This window comes from Chelonia mydas, chromosome 2 (assembly GCF_015237465.2).
Source record: "Chelonia mydas isolate rCheMyd1 chromosome 2, rCheMyd1.pri.v2, whole genome shotgun sequence".
Taxonomy (NCBI): Eukaryota; Metazoa; Chordata; order Testudines; family Cheloniidae; genus Chelonia; species Chelonia mydas.
Window position 1 is genome coordinate 46783335 of NC_057850.1, and position 15323 is coordinate 46798657.

Below are 15323 nucleotides of genomic sequence, written 5' to 3' on the forward strand. Positions count from 1 at the left end.
AAGAACCTGCCAAAGCGATACCGGGCGAGGAGGCGACGTCAGTGCGGTGACGAGAGTGATGAGGACATGGACACAGACTTCTCTCAAAGCATGGACCCGGGCAATGTGGGCATCATGGTGCTAATGGGGCAGGTTCATGCCATGGAACACCGATTCTGGGCCCAGGAAACAAGCACAGACTGGTGGGACCACATAGTGTTGCAGGTCTGGGACAATTCCCAATGGCTGCGAAACTTTTGCATGCGTAAGAGCACTTTCATGGAATTTTGTGACTTGCTTTCCCCTGCCCTGAAGCGCCAGAATACCAAGATGAGAGAAGCCCTCAGAGTTGAGAAGAGAGTGGCAATAGCCCTGAGGAAGCTTGCAATGCCCGACAGCTACTGGTCAGTTGGGAAACAATTTGGAGTGGGCAAATCTACTGTGGGGGCTGCTGTGACACAACCAAAGATCTGCTGATATCAAGGATAGTGACCCTGGGAAATGTGCAGGTCATAGTGGCTGGCTTTGCTGCAATGGGATTCCCTAACTGTGGTGGGGCCATAGACGGAACCCATATCCCTACCTTGGCACTGGAGCACCAAGCTGGTGAGTACATAAACCGCAAGGGGTACTTTTCAATGGTGCTGCAAGCACTGGTGGTTCACAAGGGACGTTTCACCAACATCAACGTGGGATGGCTGGGAAAGGTACATGACGCTCGCATCTTCAGGAACTCTGGTCTATTTCAAAAGCTGCAGGAAGGGACCTTCTTCCCAGACCAGAAAATAACTGTTGGGGATGTTGAAATGCCTATAGTTATCCTTGGGGACCCAGCCTACCCTTTAATGCCATGGCTCATGAAGCCATATACAGGCAGCCTGGACAGTAGTCAGGAGCTGTTCAACTACAGGCTGAGCAAGTGCAGACTGGTGGTAGAATGTGCATCTGGACATTTAAAAGTGCACTGGTGCAGTTTACTGACTCGGTTAGACCTGAGCGAAACCAATATTCCCATTGTTATTACTGCTTGCTGTGTATTCCACAATATCTATGGGAGAAAGGGGGAGACATTTATGGCAGGGTGGGAGGTTGAGGCAAATCGCCTGACTGCTGGTTACACGCAGCCAGACACCAGGGCGGTTTGAAGAGCACAGGAGGGCGCGGTACGCAACAGAGAAGCTTTGAAAACCAGTTTCATGACTGGCCAGGCTACGATGTGACAGTTCTGTTTGTTTCTCCTTGATGAACCCCCCCACCTTGGTTCACTCTACTTCCCTGTAAGCTAACCACCCTCCCCTCCTCCCTTCAATCACCGCTTGCAGAGGCAATAAAGTCATTGTTGCTCCACATTCATGCATTCTTTATTCATTCATCACACAAATAGGGGGATAACTGCCAAGGTAGCCTGGGAGGGGTGGTGGAGGAGGGAAGGACAAGGCCACAAAGCACTTTAAAACTTATTGAATGCCAGCCTTCTGGTGCTTGGGCAATCCTCTGGGGTGGAGTGGCTGGGTGGCCGGAGGTTCCCCCACTGCGTTCTTGGGCGTCTGGGTGAGGAGGCTATGGAACTTCGGGAGGAGGGCGGTTGGTTACACGGGGCTGTAGCGGCGGTGTGTGCTCCAGCTGCCTTTCCTGCAGCTCAACCATACGCTGGAGTATATTAGTTTGATCCTCCAGCAGCCTCAGCATTGAATCCTGCCTCCTCTCATCATGCTGCCGCCACCTTTCAGCTTCAGCCTTCTCTTCAGCCCGTCACTTACTCTCCTCAGCCCACCACCTCTCCTGCTGGTCATTTTGTGCTTTCCTGCACACTGACATTGTCTGCCTCCACGCATTTGTCTGTGCTCTGTCAGTGTGGAAGGACAGCATGAGCTCAGAGAACATATCACGCGAGTGCGTTTTTTTCGCCTTCTAATCTCCGTTAGCCTCTGGGAATGAGAAGATCCTGTGATCCTTGAAACACATGCAGCTGGTGGAGAAAAAAAACGGGACAGTAGTATTTAAAAAGACACACTTTATAGAACAACGGGTACACTCTTTCAGGGTAAACCTTGCTGTTAACATTACATACATAGCACATGTGCTTTTGTTACAAGGGCGCATTTTGCCTCCCCCCACCATGTGGCTAACCCCTTCCTCCTCCCCTCTCCCCGTGGATAACAGCGGGGAACATTTCTGTTCAGCTACAGGCAAACAGCCCAGCAGGAACGGGGGCACCTCTGAATGTCCCCTTAAGAAAAGCACCTTATTTCAACCAGGTGACCATGAATGATATCACTCTCCTGAGGATAAAACAGAGAGATAAAGAACGGATGTTGTTTGAACTCCAGCAAACATACACTGCAATGCTTTGCTCTACAATGATTCCCGAGTACATGCTACTGGCCTGTAGTGGTAAAATGTCCTACCATGGTGGACGGAATAAGGCTGCCCTCTCCAGAAACCTTTTGCAAAGGCTTTGGGAGTACATCCAGGAGAGCTTTATGGAGATGTCCCTGGAGGATTTCTGCTCCATCCCCAGACATGTTAAAAGACTTTTTCAGTAGCTGTACTGGCTGCGAATGCCAGGGCAAATTAATCATTAAGCATGCTTGCTTTGAAACCATGTATACTATTTTAAAAAGGTACACTCACCAGAGGTCCCTTCTCCACCTGGCGGGTCCGGGAGGCAGCCTTGGGTGGGTTCAGGGGGTACTGGCTCCAGGTCCAGGGTGAGAAACAGTTCCTGGCTGTCGGGAAAACTGGGGGTTTCTCCACTTGCTTGCTGTGAGCTATCTACAACCTCCTCCTCATCATCATCATCATCTTCCTCGTCCCCAAAACCTGCTTCCGTGTTGCCTCCCTCTCCATTGACGGAGTCAAAGCACACGGTTGGGGTAGTGGTGGCTGAACCCCCTAAAATGGCATGCAGCTCATCATAGAAGCAGTATGTTTGGGGCTCTGACCCGGAGTGGCCGTTTGCCTCTCTGGTTTTCTGGTAGGCTTGCCTCAGCTTCTTAAGTTTCACACAGCACTGCTTCGGGTCCCTGTTATGGCCTCTGTCCTGCCCTGGGAGATTTTGACAAATGTTTTGGCATTTTGAAAACTGGAACGGAGTTCTGATAGCACGGATTCCTCTCCCCATACAGCGATCAGATCCTGTACCTCCCGTTTGGCCCATTCTGGAGCTCTTTTGCGATTCTGGGACTCCATCATGGTCACCTCTGATGATGAGCTCTGCACTCACCTGCAGCTTGCCACGCTGGCCAAACAGGAAATGAGATTCAAAAGTTTGCGGGCCTTTTCCTGTTTGCCTGGCCAGTGCATCTGAGTTGAGAGTGCTGTCCAAAGCGGTCACAATGGAGCACTCTGGGATAGCTCCCAGAGCCCAATACCATCGAATTGCGTCCACACTACCCCAAATTCAACCCGGCAAGGCCGATTTCAGTGCTAATCCCCTTGTCGGGGGTGGAGTAAAGAAATCGATTTTAAGAGCCCTTTAAGTCGAAAAAAAGGGCTTCATCGTGTGGATGGGTGCAGGGTTAAATCGATTTAACGCTGCTAAATTCGACCTCAACTCCTAAATTAGACCAGGGCTTAGAAAAAAATGACTTATGAGGAAAGGTGAATAAACTGGGCATGTTTAGTGTTGAGAAAAGACAACTGAGAAGGGAGCTGATAAGGTTATGTTAAGGGCTGTTAAAAAGAGGATAATGATCAATAGTTCTCCATGTTAAGGTCCATTTTATGACTGTAATAGCTACTTTCATTTAATTAACAGTCTGTGATTGTAATAGCCACTTTCATTTAATTAACATTCTATGGTACTCCCTCTGCTATGTAAATACCTATATTAGTGTTAATTACTTGGAATAATAAAGCTAATCATTTAATTGGTAATAAATGTAACATGCAAGCAATAATATTTAAAAAACAGACAAGAAAAAAGCAGTGTTCTTCAATTTATCAAATTATAGATTTTTGCACACTAGACAGAATGACAAGCTGCTATTCATGCTAACCCAACAAAAGCTATTGTCAAAAGAGCCCACACATGGTATTTATAAGATAAGTTTATTTGAGTTCATATGATTTTACTTTTCCCAGGACTTCCTGCAACTCATGTACTCTTTCTTTTCAATTACTGAAGGTAATTTAATTATGCTGTCTTTTTAAGCAAAGAAGAAATCATTGTTCAAAAGTCAAAGAATTCCTTTGGCAGCCTCCAAGAAAGGAACAATGCTTTAGTTTAGAAAGTTGATCTGAAAGTTTTTATTATGGGATTCTAGGCCATTTTCAAAACACAGACATTTCATTTGATAACAATTTCTGCTACGTGAAAGAGTCAAAAGGTGCACTAAAAGTTGTATTTCATGTGAGTAATGCATAATTCTATAAAGTTAAAAACAATAGTTGTTTAGTACCTGAGAATCTACTAAATGCCCCCAGCAATTTACAACCATTCAATAAAGTCTAAACACTAAGCACGTTTTTATAACGCTAGTACCTATCTTAAGAATACTAACAGGTGAGCCAGACTAGTTCCAGCTATGTATTTGTCAGTGTTCAGTTGAGACATGGGGGCCTTGGCATGAACTGGCACCTGGTTTGCTGGCATCACAAGAAAACTTTTAAAATGCGTGACATATGTGAACTAAAACCCCGAGTCAAAACGGCTCCTTTGTGGGTGTGAAAGCACCTAGAACATTCACATTCAGAAACACCATAGTACCCAGGAGCTATCTCCTACTATAGCTTCATACATCCAACAGTTTTCAACAGAGAACAAGTTTTCTGTTGCTTTTGCTGCAGTTCAGTTATTTAAAAAAAAAAAAAGAAAAAGAAAAAAGGAAATCTTTAAGGAAGGTCAGATTGGCCAGTATGGGAAAACTGTCAAAGAAGGTCATGTCTAAGGTAACCTAAGAGGTGCCTCTGTAAATGATATTGGCTCCATAGATTCGAGTGTGATTATGCAGGGGCAATACAACACTTTAAAATTTATCTCAGACCTCCTCTTTGACAGTTTATTCCAGTTCATGCAGAAGGTCACCCATCATGCTAGTCCTTTGTAATAGAAGTTATAGGTGACTAATTCAATCAAGATAACGTTCTCAACATTACAAAAGATGGTCATGGTGATTTTGCTTGCAGATATTTGAGTTCATGATATTGGATAACTCCTATCAAATCCACATAGACAAGCCATTTATCTTCTCTACATCAATCATAGCTTCAAAAGGTCCTGGCTTTATATTATTGTAAGTCAGAAGCTCATGATTGCATTTGCTGTGTAGTCTTTTGTCTACGCTCCTTGACTTTTCCCCCCAGTTAGTTTCACCTAACATTTATTTTTCTTCTTATGCTATTGCCATTTAAACCCTTTGTTTTTTGTATTACTCATTTCCAAACTTCAGTGTAATTTATGCAGCATAAACCTTTCCTGGTGGCTTCTGTAGGAATGGTTCAGAGATAACGGTTTCATGCAATTCTTATCCAGGCTTGATTTTCCCAGATCTTTATTTTATCATTTAAACAGTTAATAGCACATGGTCACAACCTTGTCTAGAAGAGGATCAACAGTCTTGCATCAACTGACTGCATGTGAGCCTTGGTCATTTAAGCATCTATAATGAAATCTCCCTGTCCTTATCTGTTGCTGAGCTATGGGATAAATGATTGGGCCCATCAATTTGATCTTTCATTCAAGGGGGACCTGCTGTCCCCTTTACCCTGACCACAATCTTCTTCCTTTCCTCTTTCAATATACCCACGTCCTTGGATAATATTTTCCTTCCATCCCAGTCTTCCTCTCTATCCAACATAGCTCCATTTCCTTATTCCTCATCCTCCGTGCTCTGACCTACCAACATCTACCTCACCCTCCTCCTCTTCCTTTCCTCTCCACATCACCTCCATAGCATGAATAATTAAGATGATGCCATGAATTGATCTAGTAGATCTGGTATTCTCTGTTATTTACTAAGCTGTCTGTTACATTCAAATATGGCATCCATGAGTATTTCCCCTGCCAGAGGTGCCACAGAATGCATTCTGCCTTGTGAAGGCCCAGAGAGTGTGTATGATTTGAGTGGAACAGATGATCCATGGTTCAATAGAAAACCTTCTGAAGCTGTTATCCTGTGATGGAAATAAAGGCAGAAGACCTATTGGGGAGTGGTAGCAAAAAAGAGGAAGGTCATGGGTTCATGCTGGAGACCATGCATAGGAAAGATGCTGGTGCCTTTTGATGGCCAAAGGTTTAATAAGTAGCACAAATCTACTAAAACTAAAGTAAAATTTGTGAATTTGGAGAACTAAAAAATCCTCTGATAAAGGACATGGTTGGTTGTTGTATTAATAATTCCTGTTTGAAGCAGTTTTAACATTAACTAAAGCAGTAAAATATCAGCACCTCTGCAGAAGTTAATAAATCACAAATAAAAACCATGAAGAAAATGAAGAGGCAGATGGTATGGTTGTCATTACAAAAAAGGAAAGGAAAGAAGCCCTTAGTAAGAGTGTTTGACAAAAAATTACCAGAACCAGTGAGCAGTAAACTAAGGCAGAGGAGGGCTGTGGGAATTGTGGCATTCAGGATCCCAGAAATAAGTGTCGTACATATAGCAAAGTCTGCAGAAACTGCAATACAGAGAGGCAATCTGCAAAAATCATCAAAGCAAATAATGTACATGCACTCACACAAATCTAAATTGATGACGCAAGGACAGCAGTAGATGAGTCATCTTTTGGACCAGTGCCCCATGTCAGTACTCGGGAGGGGAATAAAAGCTTTGTCATAGTTAAACTTGATACAGGAATCCAAGACAATGTACTATCAGCCAACGTCTACCAGAAAAATTAGGGATCAATTCTAGATAAAAAAACCAAAAGTAAAATAATCAATATTTACATTCATTTGTCTGTAGTTAGTCTGCCTGGGAAAATGGTGAAAGCTCAATTGTTTGGGACTGGACACAGTACTAGGCAATGTAACATAGGGAACGATCTTGCACTCATGTGGAGGTGGACTGGATGATCTAATATGCATTTTCCATCTCTGACCCCTGTAATTTTATGCTTCTGAGATAGCATCACTGCAGAAAAATTGCCAGTTGTTGGAATAAGAACTCAGAGCGCATATGGTAAAACACTTATTTATATTACAGTAGTGCCCAGATCCCAATCAGGAATGGTTCCATTGTAATTGGCATAGAACAGACACAGATCGGGAGACAGACACTGTCCAAAGAGTTTACAATCTAAGACAAGAGGCAAAAAGGATGAGATTCTCACTCCTGCTCTGGCCCCTTTAGTCAGGGTAATTTTTTAGATTGTTTATCTTGGCTAATTTATAATACCATTTTATTCAAGGTAAAGGGGCCAGAGCAGCATGACAGGGCTTTAAAAGTCCTGCTTCTGGCTGAGGGAGAAGCCCTGCAGTGAAGGAACTGAGAACAGGCACTGGATGTCCTCTGTGGACCCCCCCACCCCCAACCTCTCCTCAAGATCCAGTGTAGGGGACATGCTGATGACATGGGTAGGGGCAAGATGTGCATTTCAGGGGCAGGGCTACAGTACATAGTACTGTGGAGATTTTGGGCAGCTTTGCCATCTATAGGACAGACTGGGGAGGCTGCCAATAGTTAGTCTCCTGAGGCTCCCTAAATTATAAGGGGGCCACTGCAGCCTTAGAAGCAGCCCAGAATTTGGAGACTACAAAGGTGGTTTAAAGTCACCATAGCCTTCTGTCCTTCTGGGCTGTGAGTCTGTGCTGAGTTTTCGAGGTACAGCACAGACTCACTCCCTCATTCTTTATAGGAACTGCATCTTTACCTCCTCTCTCCCAGTTTATTTTGACTGTAAGCTCTTTGAGGCAAGGACTATCTCTTAGTATGTGTATGTGCAGTGCCAGGCACAATGGGTTCCTGATTCTCTAAGACCCTCTAGGACATTTTTGTAATTTTGAAGAAATAATTCTCTAGTTTATAATCAAGGTCTTATATGAAAGCCCTTCATACTTGTCTGTAAACAGCAAACTATGAATAATCTGTCAACACATTAACAGAAGCTGGTGAACAGACCTTTGTTGCCTAAAAGTTTTGGCCAAACCCCACAACATTTTATATGATCTACACAAGGCTGCCTCATCTACAGCAGCATTCTGGGCCAGATACATCACTCTATATTCTACCTAATTCATAGTCCCAATATCGGCCATGACCTGCCCAATTTCCAGAGAACATTTTCTCATATATATACTGAACATACTGGCTAGTGGCTCTGTACCCCAAATAATTTACATAACTTCCCAAAGCAGACATAAAATTTATTCTATCTGATGCAGGGTCAAATCCTATGGTCTGCAGACAGGCCAAAGGAGATCTCAAAGGTTGCAGAAACAGATCATTGCTGTCAGAGGCGTGTCCTAGACATGGAGCAGATGACTCTGGGGTGTGTGTTTGTGCACCTCTAGACAGGGGAAGTTGGGAACAGCATTAACTTGGGCATGGACAGCCACTTGGATATCTACTACACAAGCAGAGGAAAATTCTGTGAACAATGGCTCTTTCAGCTAGCACTCCAAGCCCCAAAGTCATAAGAATCTCCAGTGGAGGGCTGACAAGTTACCCAGTCAGCACTTCCCTTCTTTGCTGTCCCGCACCTCCTACAGGGAGATCTTCCAAGGCAAGGTCCTCGTTGCTCACGTAAATAAAGATTTTTCTGTTTCCCAGGAAAAGTAAGTGAGCCCACCGGTTGACAAGTAATGCCATCAGAAACGTTAGGTAATTTGGTGACAAGCTCCTTTTCATTGCTTATATTTGTTTAATTTTCATTAAAGGAAAGCAATGTGACAGATTTTGTTCCCTGACAGATGCTCATGGCAGGTGCCTAAAAATGTGTTAAAGCTCTCAATGGATACTTTCAAAGTCTATTATGAACACACAAATTATAACAAGTGTAATACTTAAGACAAGGTGCTTTATATAGACTGAAAAGCACACCAGATGCAGTCTGAAACTAATGGAAATATGGATATTCTGTTTCATTTTCTCCCCTCATTTTCAAATATCATTCATCACCCTGAATTTTCAAGGGTTCTTTCCAAGGCACCTGTGTCATCCATACTAAATATAAAATAGAAATTCCACTTTGGTAGAAACTTGGGCTCTAAATCAGGGATAGAACCTTATTTCTCCTTTTCCTCCATCTACTGGAACCTGCCTTCTATCCTATAATAGAGATCTGGACTGTGGTTCTTGTGTTTACATAAGGGACAAGCGACCTCCCATTTAAAAAACTCCCTGCACACCAGTGCTTACTGTTACTTTTGGGGTGTGCACACAGCTTCTGTTTGTTTTCTCTTTGATTTTTCTAGATGCCGTGTGAAATATCTATCATCATTACCAGTCTAGCCTTTCTCCAACCTACAGAGCTGATATCAAATCCCTTTACACTCTTTTAAGATGCAGTATCAGCTCTAAAAGAGTGCACCATAAAAAAGTCTTTGGAGGAGTTCAGTTTAAAGGTAGACAAAAGACTAATATAGTTGCAGAGAAACCTAAGAGGGAATAAAGAATTGACATCAATGCTGTGAGGACAGAATGGGACCAGACTAATGAATTCATAAACATAGGGCTAGGGATAATATTTGCTATTAGAATACAAGGGTAGTGGGCATGGATCTTAGGGGACTGAAGAAGCAACACTGAGACTCACTTCTGGGACCCAAATTCAAATCTGTCCTAAGTCAATAATGGCCATTAAGTCATCATCATCAGACGGCCATTCAGTGGCCTATGCGAAATGAGTTGGTATCTCAGACAAGTTTACACCCTATTAGGACCATTGTTGGTGTTCTCAATATAAAACAGAGACTAAACGTGCATGGAACTTAAACTACTCTCTCACCTTTCGTGGGGATCCCTCCAAAATAAGACTGAGACCTGTTGAAGAGCAATATGGGGAAGCTTGTACTGACAGAGAGAGTTGATCTGGCACTGTTCAATTAACTAAATTGACAGCATACGACAAGGAGAAAGGGAGAAACAAAAACTAAGTGCTGCAAACCTTTGATATGGTTCCCAGCCAGTTCAGTAAAGTCTCAAACACTTAGCTCTAACCAGTCCAAGTTATGTTTCCAAACGGTTCACACATCTGTAGATCCAATTACGTGCATATTGTTCTTTGTGGGATGAAATTTTGTTTTACTGCCAATGGAAACATAAAGGCTATTTCATCTGGGCTGTGTAGAGCAACAGTGATATCTGAAATCTAATGACCGAAAGTGTTTACTCAGAGGTGCCTTTTAGACTTACCCCTTACCTGAAAGATACTAACCTGAACTTGGAATTAACATGAAATAGCTAATTTAATGGTTTTTCTGTTAAAAAAATATGATTCTTGAGCAATTAGTAAAGGCCCACTCTGGAGCCTTTTCTTGGATCTTCAAATCAACTCACTACAGGAGATCCTGGGGTGCTTTGTCCAGAAAGTGAGAATAGAGGGAATAGAGAACTTGACAGAGTGTTACTTCCAAGGGACAGAAGCAGCACAGGAAATAGGAAAGCCAGCAGGACCCCAAGGGAGTGAGGCAATGGAGGGAGTTAGGAACCTCAGTAAATAAATAATTAATCCAATAAAATAAAAAGCCAGCTATATATAGCTCAAAAGGCCATTTATTGAGGAAGAAATGTATTTAATATTGCAAATTCTGACACACAGGTAAGTTTGCTTTATTTTTCAACCTTTTGTGTTCACTTAATTCTTCTTTTGCTATAATATTTGGCCTAATAGCAAAACAGAAGTATAGAATTATTTCTAAGTAGCATTTTGGATCTGAGGAGGAATACCACTGGTGTTCACAATATCTTCACTGCTCAATAAAAAGCTTTAGTTCAAAATATTGGTTGGTCCATTTTTTAGTTTGCTTTTGAAATGAAATCCTTTCTGTGAGAACGTGATTACAACAGGTTTGTATAAATTAGACAAAGGATAAAATCCATTGCAGAATTTAGACATCCCCTCTGCAAGTTCCAGAAAATCCTTATGTCCAAACCTAGATAAACTAGTGCAGACTCTGATCCAAAAGATCAATACAATTTCAGGTGCCCAGTAATGAGTAAATAGACAGCTATGATGCTGTTTCAGGCTGGAAAAAATCCTATCGCCCAGAAATCCAGAGCAAACAGAAGCTGGAAAAATAAGCATCAGCTTTTTCTGAGCAGCAGACAAGGGCAACAGGAGAGACTGGGACTGGCCTACTACAACACTGAGCTGTCAGAGAGAAGGGGAGCCAGAACAGCTGAAGGGTAGTGGAATCAGGCAATGGGGAGAAATGGCTGAGCTGAGCAACAGAACTGAGCTGTCAGGCAGAGGGGAAGGGAAAGGGCCCAGCTAATGCTAGACATTCAAGTTGTGTTTTGGGAGAACTGCGTGGCACGGAGATAAAAAGCAGCACTGACCAGCTCAGCCTCACTTTGGCTATGTTGCCTGTCAGTGCTTTGATCGGAGGCGTGCAGTGACTGAGGCATGGAGAGACCAGATCTGACCTTTGAGACTTTTCCAGAAAGGCAAGCAACAGTATTTTCCCCCCAGACAAGCCAAGGCTGACTGCAGCAACTTTTAAAGCTTAGCAAGCTTAGCAGCAGCAAATGATCTGGAACATTTTTGATTAAAGGAGGAAGTGTAAGGCTTGCAAGTCAGAAATCTGGACCTTGTCCTCCAACGCTATAGGTGCCAAGTGCCCTAAACACAGTGGCTCTGGCATAATGCCACTATACAGTCAGGGAATAGGCTGCAGCACAACTTTCTGTGTCCTTTGTATCTGAAGAGCCCTGCTTTGCCCCATGGCACTGCCTCCATGGAAACATGGGGCAGAGTTTGAAGAGATCTCATCTCCCACTTTTTGCACCTGAATGAAGTAGCTAGATCTTCCAAAGTGCTCGGCGCCTCTCATTGCTTTCAGTGAGGACTTCTGAAAATCTGGTTAGTTATTAAGGTGCTTAAATGGGAATTCTTCAGAACTGAGCTCTTTTGCAAGTCTGGCCCAAAGCACATGCTTCACCTTAAAAAAAAAAATCCAGCAGATCCAAGCCAGTTCTAGTGCATTTAGAATAGTGTTTACTTTATATATTTTCCATATTTAACTTCAGAAATACTTGATAAACAAACTAGTAAATTATGCAGTATGTAACTGATAACAGCTATTATTAACAGTTCAGGATAACTACCGAAATGGAATATTTAATTCAGTTCTCTGGCAATGAAATGAATATGATTTTATTATTGATGTTACAGTGGCTCCCAGTCAGGGCCCCATTGTACTAGATACCGTACAAACACACACAAAGGTATAGTCCCTGTCCTGAAGAGCTTCAGTCTAATCAGAGACAAAATGCAACAAGTAGATTTATTAAAAAATGAGATGGGGAAAGGAAGGACAAGGGTAACATTGGTAGCAGCACATGATTACACAGACTAGGTATATGGCCAACTTCTATTTTATTCTCTTCTATATATGTTGTTATATCACACTTACCACTGTAGTACCTGAGCACTTTCACTCATGCATTATAGACTCATAGACTTTAAGACTCAGAGACTTTAAGGTCAGAAGGGACCATTATGATCATCTAAGCAATGTGATTAACATCTGTCTCGTGGTTGGCCTCTCAAACCTCTTTGGAGGGGGAGAAGTTCATGCAGTGTAGTTTTTGTTTTGGAATTTGCAGACAGACACAGACATTGCTATGTATTTTTGTTAGAGAAGGCAAGGTCAGAAAAATACGCCTTGCACTTAGAACAGAAAGTGGTGACGTTTGTGATGGTCCTTAGTTCAATAAATATAACATTGTTATCCTCATGGGAGATCTAAATGCACAGGTTGGTGATGATAAACACTGGATGAACACATTATGGACAGACATGACATCCTAGGACAGACTGACAACAAGGAATGTTTTGTTGAACTGTGCAACCTGAGCAATCTTTACATTGGGTGTACACAATTTCCACACAAAGAAAAAAATAAAATGACATAGTGATCAGATGATGGCTTCACTCAAAAACATATTGTCATTAGTAGGCACTGCAGAAGATAATTGTTTGATGCCTGGATGTACACAAGTGTTGGTGTTGGAAGTGACCACCATGTAGTTATTGGGATTAAAAAAAACAACAGCAGGTAATACTACACAAAGTAGAGGAAATGTATGATGTTAGATAGTTAGTAGATCTAGCACAGAGGGCTAATTTCAAGCTGCAGCTTACCAATAGATCTGAAAAGTTAAAGACACTGATGGAGGACATAAAAGAACAATGGCAGTTGTTCAAAGAAACAAGTGTGGATGCAGGTAGGACTACAGTGGAGGTGAGATGATCTAAGAAAGAAAAATGGCTCCAACCAAATACAGAGGCTTGTTAAAAAGAGAAAAGAATCACAGGAAATCCAACAAGAATGAGACTGGAGCAAAAGACCTATTCTACTACAAGTATATGCAGACAAAGATGAGGAAGTTAAAAGATCAGACAAAAGAGCTAAGAGAGAATGGATGGAAAATAAAGCAAGAGAATCTGAGAAGGTGAACAGGAGTTGGGGATTGGTCCTGCTTTGAGCAGGGGGTTGGACTAGATGACCTCCTGAGGTCCTTTCCAACCCTGATATTCTATGATTCTATGAGATTCTAAACAGCTTTCTTCACATCACTGTGGTATTGGGAAGGTTCAGGATGGTACAATGTTAACCACAGAGAAAGGACAGAGAGCGCATTGGATGGAACATTCCCAGGTTATGCTCAAACAGCTCGAACCACTAACACACTGAGAGATGTAAAGAAATAGCAGACTTACCAATATCACCAGAAGTAATCACTTTTGAGAAAGTAACTGAGGCCACAACCAACTGAAGAGCTGAAAAGCACCAGGCTATGATCAGACAGATGCTGAAGTGTTAAAAGCTGAAAAAGAAGCAATGGTGAATTACATGTGCAAATATTACCTCACCCACCTTGTCTTTCTAACATCCTGAGACCAACATGGCTACGACAACACTGTAAATAAATGTGCAAGTTGGAGAGAATGGTTTGGGGAAAGGAGACCTGTCCTAAAGATTGGAGAAGAGGTGTCATCTGTAAAACCCTAAAAACAGAGAGCAACTTATTTGTGATAGCTGGAGAGGGTTCACACTCCTATCTGTACTTAAAAAAGGGTTTTTCATTATCATTTTGAATGGGAATGAAAACTGCTGTTGATAAAGTACTCAGGGAGGAACAGGTTGGATTTTGATCTGATCGATCATATTCAGAACAGATTTCCACCTTGAGAAGACTTTTTGGCAAAGGCTTAGAATACCAGCAGAAGGTGGTTTTTAATGTCCTTGATTTTACGAAAGCATTTAATAGGGTCCACAGAAAAGCCCTCTGGAAGATCCTGAGACATTTATGGACATTTGTGTTAATTTGATAAAAGCTTTCAGTGATGAGTCTGCATGCAGTGTCAGGACAGACTGCAGACACGGAATAGGATAAGATGATTACTGGTGTAAGGCAGCATTGTGTAATATTCTCACTTCTCTTCTGCACTGTAATGTGATGAGAACAGTGATGGTTGCTGCTAAGGACAGTGATACTGCTTAGATAAGAGATAATCTGTGAGATTTAGACTTTGCAGATCATACTGTCATATTTGATACCAATTTGGATGTAATGAAAATACTGTTTATTGCATAAAGCAGAAGCTGCTAAAGAGGGACTTCAGATCAGTATGCAGAAGCTGCCAACACTGGCTGATGTGTGATTGACGGAGAAGAATATGCAAGAGGTGATGACTTTATCCATCTTGGAAGTACAATTTTTGCTAATGGCCAGCTCACTAAAGAAATGAAGCAAGAATTGGTAGAGCCAGTGGATCAGTCTCCCATTTGTCAAACATCTGGAAGAGTAAGAAAATACAGCTACACACCAAAATGATAGTGTACGACATTATTGTCCTTCCAATGTAACCCATTATGGAAATACACAACAGGAAGCTGAATGCATTCCACTAGCATTGTTTAAGAAGAATCTTGGGAATTCATTGGCGAGACTGTATAACCAATGTGGGTGTGTTGTGCCGCATGGGTCAGTAGACTGCAGATTCAATAATTAGACAGAAGCAGTTATGGTGGTTTGGCCATGTCGTCAGGCTGTGCTGTGGCAGAAGCACAAGCTACTACTTAGATTGGATTCCAACTGGAGGGAAGAGAAGGCCCGGAGGACGAAGAATGACCTATCACAGGATGTTCGAAAAGGATGCTGCCATCATGAAGACAACTTATGATGGCATAAAACATCTTGCTGTAGACAGACAGCAGTGGGGAAAAATGGGTT